This window comes from Danio rerio, chromosome 2 (assembly GCF_049306965.1).
Source record: "Danio rerio strain Tuebingen ecotype United States chromosome 2, GRCz12tu, whole genome shotgun sequence".
Taxonomy (NCBI): Eukaryota; Metazoa; Chordata; class Actinopteri; order Cypriniformes; family Danionidae; genus Danio; species Danio rerio.
This window is the reverse complement of record NC_133177.1, coordinates 14,052,040-14,063,138: the sequence shown is the minus strand read 5'-3', so window position 1 is coordinate 14,063,138 and position 11,099 is coordinate 14,052,040. Positions and strand designations below refer to the sequence as shown.

At 40.7% G+C, this 11,099-nt stretch overlaps 1 protein-coding gene across 5 annotated transcripts in view; it reads right to left on the bottom strand.

Annotated features, from left to right (window-relative positions):
• Positions 1-11,099, bottom strand: part of cfap57 (cilia and flagella associated protein 57) — a 328,197-nt gene that overhangs the window by 159,055 nt on the left and 158,043 nt on the right. The gene's annotated exons all lie outside the window — the stretch shown is intronic.

Here is an 11,099-nt window from a genome sequence, read left to right as displayed (position 1 = left end):
ACCTTTATAGGTCAGGTTCGGATCCACCCTCCATGGAAAGTTGACCAATTAGAAGCTAACTTCCTTGAATAGTAATTTACAGCTCTTTGTCTGAGGCAGAAGAATTTGCATAGGTAAATTTTATGCAAATCGGGACAGAAATATTAAAGTCTCTTAAAATGTTAATATGTTGCACTCATATTAAAATAAAATGTCAACGATCGATTTGTAGTAGCGAGTAAGCTTTCAAAAAGTCCAAACTTGAACAGTATAAGAGGATTTTTAGCCTAGGTACAGATAAACATTATATGCAGGGGTATTAAAACCAAAAATATTAATACAAGAGAAAGGGAAACTTTGCAAAACATATGATTAAACATAAAGAGAGTAAAGTTTATATGAAAACATCAGTGTTAAACAAGCAGTTTAAAGAGTCCTTTCTAAGTCGTTCCTGTGTTTAATGCCGCATGGCACATTCCTTTGGGTCGTAAATATCTTGGAATCAGATTTTGCGTCTTCTCTGGGCAAAGTTGGCTGGTTGTAGAATAAAATGCAAAATATTTATGTGTCTGGTCGGCCATATTTGTTACATAAATGTGTATTTATTAACAACATAGTAAACAAAGGTAACTAAAATTACTAAATGTACAATAAATGAAATGCATAGGCAAGTTATGAAGATGGTTAAGTCAAGGTAAGGTAAACCTTATTCTACAACAACAAAGAACTGAGGAAGTTTTTGTTAATAATGAATATTAGTTGTAAACATAAAATTAATAAGAATGTTTTATACTGAAAAACACTATGCTAAGGTCTAGTTTAGAGGGTTGGAAAGTGGAATATTTACGTTTCTGCCTTTGATGCAGTGGTTGGAAGAAGTTGGATCTTCTTGCAGATCTTCAAGCATGGAACGAGCAGACTTGGCTCTCTTGACCTTTTAGAAGAAGAAATCTGTAGATTCTGAAATGCAGAAATTGGAGATTTCTGGAGGTGGGGGTTCGATGTCGGGGACACGCTGACGTTTTTATCCTTGAGCATAGAAATCTGCATATTCTGTAACACACAGAAATTGAGATTTCTGGAGGAGGTGGTTCGATGTCTGGGACAAGCTGTCGTTTTTTCCTTGAAGTTAGAGTTCCTGGAAATCTGGGACACGCAAATTTTTTGGTGGTGGTGGTCTTGAAGCTATGGTTTCACACGCCTTGGAAAAAGCACTGTGAATCCAATTACCAAATCGTTGCTGGAACACGCAGCAAAAGTTCTCACACCACTCTCGATACCACATGTTGTTACTACCACGCTTCTGCACCACTCTTGCTTTGAACTGAATCACACTTCTGAACCACACTGAACTGAACCTTCTCTCCTTTTGTTTGAGAGAATGTCTTTAAAGGGGTGGTCCAGAATGTAATGTTAAGGCTTGGTTGTGTTTATAAGATGCAAAGCAATGTGTGCTCATGTTTCACTTGAAGGAAATCGTGTTATTTTTTCATATATCTCACTTTGATAATACACAGCTACTCAGCTAACATGAAAACGACTGTCATATTTTCTAGTTCCTCTGAAAGGCCCGCCCTTAAGTGACTCTGATTGGTTATCGTCATAATGTGCTGCTATTCGTGGATTGGCTCCACATCACGCCCGTAAAAGCACAAGCTTTTCTGCTGTGTTAACAATCAGTCAACCTCCTGCCTGCTCTAAAATAAAATCTGACAAGTGTTTGTAATGAGTGAAAATGGGGTGCGCCTCCTTTAAGAGCATTTGCGTTTGCGTCTATGTGTGTGTGTGGTGTAAATGTTGTGTGTGTGTGAGTGAATGTGTGAACTTTCTGTAACAAGCGCATGTGCGCGGGACTTTCATTTTGTTTTTCTCTGAAGCTCGGATTAAGTTATTTTTTGCAATATATTGTGACAGAAGAATAAAGCACAAGATACCTGTGTGAGCCTTGATTTATTATTCTGCTGCTACCACGAGTCAGGTAAGCTAAGCTGTATTTTTTAACTAAATGCATTACATGACGTCTTTCACGTGTATCCGGAATATGCAGGTGCAAGTAATATGAATCATCCACATATCTTTTGTGACTTCATTATCTGAGATCTAAACGCATGGAAAAGCTGCCTGAAGACAATCAATGCAGATGCGCGCACACACACATAAGAGAAACAAACGTGCTGGTGAAGTGTGTGTGTGTGTGTTTACAATAGTTTGACTGATAAATATGAATTTGTAGCTAAATCGTTTGCCTGCAAAGCAGCATTTCGCATTGTTTACATCGTTGCTACAGCATACCCTTAAGGCTAGACACTGTACATGTCATGATCAATTTAAACTAATAAAAACACTTACTGGTTGTAGCTCACAGCTTCTGCTTTAAGGAGATTTTAGCCGAATCCAGCACTGAATTGGGAGAGATTCTGGAAGATGTTTTGTCAAACCATGCTTGCTGTGTATTTTATAATTCTCTGGAACATAATTCATATTGAACAGTAAGCACTTCTGTCTTTGTGTCATGTCCTTTGGAAGCCCAAATCAAGAAACAGACGAAGCTCTGTGGAAACTGCTGTGTTTAAACGTATTTTAGCTTCATCTTTGCTATAACGTTACAGCGCCTCTGGCCACGGCCCTTACCTGCTTAGTTTGAATGCGCAGTAACGAACCTTTGTGATCTCACAGGGGACGTAAGTATTTTTTGTAGTCCCTAAAATTTGTTCATTGTAGGCTTCGCTAAGCTAACTCTGTAAAACCCAAGGTCTCCCTTTGCATTGAACTTTTTACATTCAGAGATGTTGTTTATGTTCACACAGCTACATTACACATCAACTAAAGTGTAAAACATGATATCATAGTGGACCACCCCTTCAATAATGTCACTGGAAGGCGGGATTGAAAGGATGTCACCTTTCAACTCCAGCATTGTGATTGGATTATCTTGTGAGTTGGTCACTGGGAGGTGTCATGCATAAAGTGGCCTGCATTTACATAGTCATAGTCCACAGGTTACCTATTATAATATTTAAGAGTATTAAATATTTTCCTATGCATAATTCACTTTCCACATCTAATTATATCTAATTTATCCAAGGCATTATTTGCAATATAACTAAAATAAATAAAAAAAAAAAAAGCAGCCGAGCATAAGCTTTAGGATTATCAAAGCGCTTCAGAATCAAGTGCAAAATACTATTAACTGCATCTTCAGTACCTCTAAAGGGTTAGTTCATCCAAAAATAAAAATTAGCCCACAATTTATTTACCCTTATGCCATCCTAAAATGTCATTCTTCATTCAGACAAACACATTAATAATTATGTTGAATTTTCTCGGGGCACTTAAATACTATAAAGGATGTGATGTGTGGGCCTTTTTGGAACGTTAAAAAAAGTACAACTGTCCATCATCAAATTTTTCCAATACATGTCATGTCTTTTGAAGCGAATCAATATGTTTGCAACGAAAATGTAAATTCTTTTATGAGTTGTAAACTCCGATTGTTACTTGCGCGTTGGCGACAGAGTCAGATGAACTTTACCAAATCAAAGAACATATCGAAGATGTCCCAAACTCAGCAGACATTCATACAGACATTGGCAGATTCAAAAACCCACTCTAACACTCCCAGACGTGTATGGGATAGTTTGACAACAGATATATGTGCTTTTTCAAGGTTTAAAAGAGGTCACAATTCACTACCATTATGATGCTTGAAAGTGCCCAGAAAAATTCTAAATAACTCTTTATGTGTCTGAAAGAAGAATGTCATGTACATTGAGGGTTGCAATATGGTGAGTAAATCAATTTTTATTTTTGGTTGAACTTTAAGGGGCAGAACCCTTAAAAAATGTTGTCATGAACATTGTTTTGTTATAGCTTTGTTGAATAAATGTATTTGAGACAGTTATTTGATCTATCTATCTATCTATCTATCTATCTATCTATCTATCTATCTATCTATCTATCTATCTATCTATCTATCTATCTATCTATCTATCTATCTATCTATCATCTGTCTGTCTGTCTGTCTGTCTGTCTATTAGCTAGTCCAGTTAAACACTAACTGTCCTCATAATCCAGTGTTAGTAATGTGTGTTGGTGTGTACGAGTAAAGTCCAGTTAAACACTAACTGTCCTAATAGTCCAGTGTTTGTAATGTGTGTTGGTGTTGGATTCAGCCCATTTGCATATAAAGGTACAGGCAAAAAAACAGCAATAATTCCCTCTGCCCCAAAAATTTACATTTTAGCAGGGTATAATAATGATATGATGGGAATTTTGAGCTGAAACTGTTGAAAACAAACATATTCTAGAGACTTATTAATAGGAGCAAAATAGGAGCCTTTAAATACTATTTTTCAAGACCACGAATTTCTGCAAAGTATAAGATGAATACAGAAAAAAATGACTGTTGTAGTTGCAAAGCATGATCCTTCTTTTTATAAACATTGTCAGTGCTTGAATCAGACACAAACTGATAGGATTATCTGAGCAGATGGAACTTGTGGTTATGGTAGTTTCTAAACCACACTTAAACTAGTTTGGCAATCACAGCACACTGGGCATGCAAACCAACCAGAGGACATGTCATAACGTACATAAGAAATACTGCAATTTTGAAACAATTAGACATGATAACCTATATACATACATGCATGCATATTTATATATATATATATATATATATATATATATATATATATATATATATATATATATATATATATATATATATACATATATAGTTGAAGTTAGAATTATAATAAATGAGTTATTAAAACTATTATGATTAGAAATGTGTTGGAAAAATCTTTTCTCCATTGAAAAGAAATTGGGTAAAATATAAACAAGCGGTCTAATAACTCAGGGGGGCTAACAGTATATATTGTTTTATATATATATATATATATATATATATATATATATATATATATATATATATATATATATATATATATATATATATATACTGTAAACCAGTGGTTCTCAAACTTACACTTACAAACTTTACACCAAGTACCACCTCAGAGCATATGTGTCCCTCCAAGTACCACCATACTTACCAGCATTAATATGGAGTAGCGTAGTAGGCCTAATTAATCAGCTACGGCTCTACACAATACAAAAAAGAGGCAGTATTATTTCTAATAATATTTATTATTGTTTTACACTTTAAACATTGTATATAAAGTTTAAACATTAACACTGCACTGTGTTTACAGGTAAATAAAAATGTTTAATAAAAATTTGCTGTACTTTTAAAAGTTAAATAATTGTACTCTACATACAGTAAAAAGTAAAAAAAAGTGCTGTACTTAAATGTAAAGTCTTAACATAAATAGTACGTTTTTAAACAAAATTAACACAAGCTATTAATGTGTAGCTGTGAGTAATAATGACACTATAACAACTATTATAGGCTAATAATGTCAACTGGAGCCTTTCTTGCTGCGTACAAACTTGGGCAATGACACCTTTCTGAAACAATGCACAACACAAACACAGGGAGAGAGAGAGAGAGAGAGAGAGAGAGAGAGAGAGAGAGAGAGAGAGAGAGAGAGAGAGAGAGAGAGAGAGAGAGAGAAATAATAAGATAATATAATAATGATAAGAAATCAGTAATAGAGCAGTAGGAATTACAAATGTACTTAATTAAAACACTGTGGTATTGACAACTTACTGTATATGAGCTTAATGTGAGGGGTGTGCATGCCTCTGTAAGCACAGTCCGGTAATATCTGGGTCAATGGAGGTCAGCTTCAGTCTCAGGTTTGGCTCAGCATCCACCTTGCTTCTGTACTTTGTCTTTATGACAACAAGTGAAGAGAAGCCTTTCTCACACAGATATGTGGTCGCAAAAGGAAGAAGAATGCGTATGGCTTTATCCGAAAGCACAGGGTATTCATTGTGCTGCTTTATCCAGAAGTCTAACAATGTCTGCTTTCGAAAAGCTGCCTTCAATGTTTCATCACAGGACAACTCTATCAAACTCTCCTGCTCACCAAGAGTTAAGTTTGCAAAAGCCATTTGAGGGGTGTCAATGCTGAAAGGGTTTCTTATCCAGCTGCTCGCTTTAGCTTCATGCGTCACTGGGAAATAATCACTGAACTGTTCTCTTAGCGACACAAGGTGTGCAAGATGTTCTTCTTGACTCCATCATCAAGTGTCAATTCATTGTCAGACAGAAAACTCTCCAAAGCAGAGAAAGCTGAAACATCACCTGTCTTGACTTTGATTTCAAATAACTCCAACTTTTTCAGTAGTGCATTGATTTTGTCCTGCACATCAAATACATTGATGGAGAGTGTGTGGATTCAGCATGTTTAAACGTGAAAAAATGTCAGACAAGTATGCCAGCTGACTGAGCCACACAGTATCCTCAAAAATGTCTGACAAGAAAAAATTTGTGTTCTGTACGAACATCTGGACATCTTTGTGCAATTCAAAAAGCCTTGAAAGCACCTTTCCTCTTAAAAGCCATCTTACTTCGGTATGAAGCAAGAGTTGGACATGCTCACTGCCCATCTCCTCACAGAGCACATGAAATAAGCGAGCATTCATTTGTCTGGCCTTAATGAAGTTCACAGCTTTCACAGCGGAGTCCAGCACAGACTTCAGGTCATCAGGCATTTTCTTCACAGCCAGCACCTCATGATGGATGCTGCAGTGGGTCCATTGCATCTCAGGTGCCACCTCTCGGATGCGAGCTGCTACTCCACTATGACGACCTGTCATAGCCCTCACCCCGTCTGTACACACTACCACACACTTTTTCCAGTCCAACTTGTTCTTTGTGATAAATGTGTCCAGTACTTGAAATATATTCTCTGCTGTGGTTCGGGTTTCAAGTGACTGGCAAAACATAAAGTCCTCCAGAGCTCCACCATCATATTCATATCTCACATAAACCATTAAATTGGCCAAATCAGCAATATCTGTAGTCTCATCAAGCTGGATAGCAAAATACTGACTGTTTTTAATACGCTCAATCAGTGTCTTCTTAACATCATCAGCCATGTCTTTTATTCTCCGTGACACAGTGTCATTCGAAAGTGGCATCAAGTTTAACTCTTTGGCAGCTTTCTCTCCACACATGATGCGTGTCATTTCTTTGGCTAAAGGTAAACACAGTTGTTCTCCAATTATGTGCGGTTTACCTGCTTTGGCGATCCTGAGGCTGGCATGATATGAAGCTTCCTGTGCTCTGACTATAGGTGTGCTGCTAGATTGAATTGTGGTTTTTGACTGCTTAAGTTCTTTATGTTTTCGTAAAAAAAAAATAAAATAAAAAAACACAGGTTTGTCCTTAAGCGCAGTATGCTTGGTTGTAAGATGTCGTTTAAGATGAGATGGTTTCATGGAAGCATTGCTAAGAACTTTGCCACATATCACACACTGTGGCCTTGGGTCTTTCTCTTTCCCGCTCCAAATAAACCCAAATTTGATGTAGTTTGAGTCATTCTCACCGTTTTGTGTTGTTCGCTGCTGCTGGTAGATGCTATGGGGACGTTACCAACATTCTTATAACTTGTGCTCAGCTCACTCTCTTCCCCTTCCTTTTTCGTGCTGGATACACTCTCCTCCTGAACACTTCTCTTCCCAGATTGAAACCAGGATAGCAGTTTTGCTGACTTTTTCATCGTTTATCTACCTTCATGTAGGCCTTCTTAATATTTAAATACTCCCACTAAACCCAGCAGTTTCCGTTATTTTCAAAGTTTCTATGGCGACGCATAAAGTTTATCACGTGACAGCGCAGCCCGATGAGAGCTGGAGTGTTGTTGCTAGATCAGATAACGTTATGATTGCGGCCGGGAGTTAACGAGAATTATTTATATTACTTATTAAATTATTGTTAGCCTAAACAGTTACAGAAATGATGTTATATTGAGGTCCATATCCGCAGCTAGACTTAACCGACTCGCACGTCTGGCCGGCCGTGTATTCGATGGAGATGATTATGAATATAACGTTAATTTTTCTTTTAACCCTTTTCTGCAGATATTGACGTCCTAATTATATTGTGAACTAACGTTATCTGATATTACGATCCTCAAAAAGTTGCCATTTTAACAGCTTAATTATGATATTTGATCTATGAAGGGCGAAGAGCACTGCCAGGAGCAGATGCCTTGATAGTTCACATAAACGTTAACGTTACCAGATGAAAGTGGAAAAAGAATAGCTTAAATATTTTAACTTCATTACATTGTGAATAACGCAACTCATCCGTTTTATGTGTAAAATAACCGCCTTCTTAGAGTTCAGCGCTTATTTTTCACAACCAATTGGTGTGTTTTTGGCAGCCTACTTAAATGTGTTTAAGTCTCTGAAACCTGAAATAAACGTTATTTGTTTGAAAACACTGATATATTGTGCTTTATGACAAGCGTCATAACCTTTTCCTCCACCTTAGCGTGAGCCATAGCGGGAGACAAATTTGAATATATCAGCTGAAGCACCGAAAGTTGATGTCGGTATCAAGGGCGTTTGCACTTGACATTGGTGGGCACAGGTGAATAAACCCTTCCCCAAGAATGAATTTCGTTATTTTATATATATAAGTTCTGATAGGAGAGTTAAATGTACTGGTCAGTTTGTTATTTGCCTGTAGGCTTCGAGTTTTAACAGATTAAAAAAGTAATGATATGATAATAAATTGTATTTTAAAAAGAAGTACATTTTTATTGTTCTTTATTCTAACTTTTCATTAATTATAAAACTTATATAAAACTTACAGTTTAAATGCACATTTGGAAATAAACATTATGTATGGTAGTATGGTAAGCAATTTTTGGTACATCAAAAAGTGGGGTTATGATAACCATCCGACTAGTTAATTCAGCAAAAATAGTTCTCAAAATTACATTAAAATGCAATACTTATCCCTCATAATTAAATAGAAAATCAGGCGAATAACAAAAAAGGTTTGTCATGACGGTCAGTGACCTCCGGAGGGCGCTGTAGTTCACAGACTCTGAAAACTCACTACAGCGCCCAAAAGAGTACAAGTTTATACAGTCCACGCGCATACACCGGAACACCTACACTGACCTGTCATCACATCTGTTTTGTGTTACCGTTGATTATCTGGGCTATTTATACAACCATTTCACCACAGTTTGTCATCGCGTCGTTTGTCTTTCTTGTAACCAGTAAGTCTGTTTCTCCTAGTTGTTGTTCCTGATCTCGCCTTGTATATTGTTATAGTCTAGTTCATGTTTATCTGTCTTAGTTTCTTGTTTTGTTGTTTAGTTGTTACTTTGCACTTTGGATTTTGGTTTTTGTTCACTGTTACTGCACTATTTAATATTAAATCTGCACTTGAATCCGCTATCTTTCGTTCTCGTTTTTGTTATTGTTTTGATCACGCTAAAACGTGACAGAACGACGCGATCACTATGGATTCAGAAGATAATATTCTAGTGCGAATAAAGCAGGGTAACCGCTCCGTTGTACGTTTCATTAAGGAGTTTTTGGATCTGGCCCCAAGCAGTACTTTTAGCGATTTACTGCTAATGATGTTTTTTCGGGGAGGACTTTTAGAACCCTTCCGCTCCCAGATGCCAACATATGAGGAAGAGTGGAGCCTTTATCTTTTCATGGAACATGCACTGTTGATTTCTGGCTCACCTCTCTCAATCACTCTGGTGGAGCAGAACCCTCAGGAGGGAGGCCTGAGGGGTAATCAAAATCTGTTCTTGGGGCTAGCGGATCTATCTGCGGGAGGCAGGAAAAGAGCTGTTTTGAAGTTGCGGACTTATCCGCGTCGGGCTGTGCGGAGACCACCCTTCTCTGAGCCTCTGAAGAGGCTCCTGGAACTCTGTGAAACCCCAGTGTCTGCTCCAGTCCCTCAGCGCCCGCCAGTGTCGGTTCCAGTCCCAGAGCATGCTCCTCTTCCGGTTTACAACGCTTCTCCTAGTACTCAGACGACCAGACGGAGGACGCGCAGGAAGAAGACTGCCCATACCCCAGAGCACCCGCCAGTGTCGGCTCCAGCCCCAGAGCGCCCGCCAGTGTCGGCTCCAGCCCCAGAGCGCCCGCCAGTGTCGGCTCCAGCCCCAGAGCGCCCGCCAGTGTCGGCTCCAGCCCCAGAGCGCCCGCCAGTGTCGGCTCCAGCCCCAGAGCGCCCGCCAGTGTCGGCTCCAGCCCCAGAGCGCCCGCCAGTGTCGGCTCCAGCCCCAGAGCGCCCGCCAGTGTCTGCTCCAGCCCCAGAGCGCCCGCCAGTGTCTGCTCCAGCCCCAGAGCGCCCGCCAGTGTCTGCTCCAGCCCCAGAGCGCCCGCCAGTGTCTGCTCCAGCCCCAGAGCGCCCGCCAGTGTCTGCTCCAGCCCCAGAGCGCCCGCCAGTGTCGGCTCCAGCCCCAGAGCGCCCGCCAGTGACGGCTCCAGTCCGGCTCCTGGCTTTACTGGCGCCACCCAGGCTCCTCGCCCTGCCGGCCCCAGCTCGGCTCCTGGCATTACCAACGCCATCCAGACGTCTTGCCCTGCCGGCACCTCCTAGACGTCTTGCCCTGCCGGCCCCAGTCTGGCTCCATGCCCTGCCGGTTCCAGCCCGGCTCTTTGCTCTGCCGACCTCGCTCGGGTTCCTTGCTCTGCTGGCTCCAGTCCAGCTGCCTCCTGTCCCGCCGGCTCCAGCCCAGCTGCCTCCAGTCCCGCCGGCTCCAGCCCAGCTGCCTCCAGTCCCGCCGGCTCCAGCCCAGCTGCCTCCAGTCCAGCTGCCTCCAGTCCCGCCTGCTCCAGCCCAGCTGCCTCCAGTCCCAATGGCTCCTGTCCAGTTGCCTCTCTAGCCAGCTCTCCTAAAGACCCCTGCCTTGTGTCCCCTACGGGATCATCCATAGGTCATCCCTCCCGACCCTCCCTGGCGGTCCGTCTCACTACTTGGGACGGATTCACCGGCTGCACCCTGGCTTCCTGCTGGGGCGCCTGACCCACAAACCTATCCTGGTCTGACCCTCCCATCTCTCCCCTTCTTCCTGCTCCGCCCCCAACACCACCCCAAACCCCCCCCGGTTCTGGGACCGTCTGCTAGCCGCTCTTTAAAGAGGGGGTACTGTCATGACGGTCAGTGACCACCGGAGGGCGCTGTAGTTCACAGACTCTGAAAACTCACTACAGCGCTCAAAAGA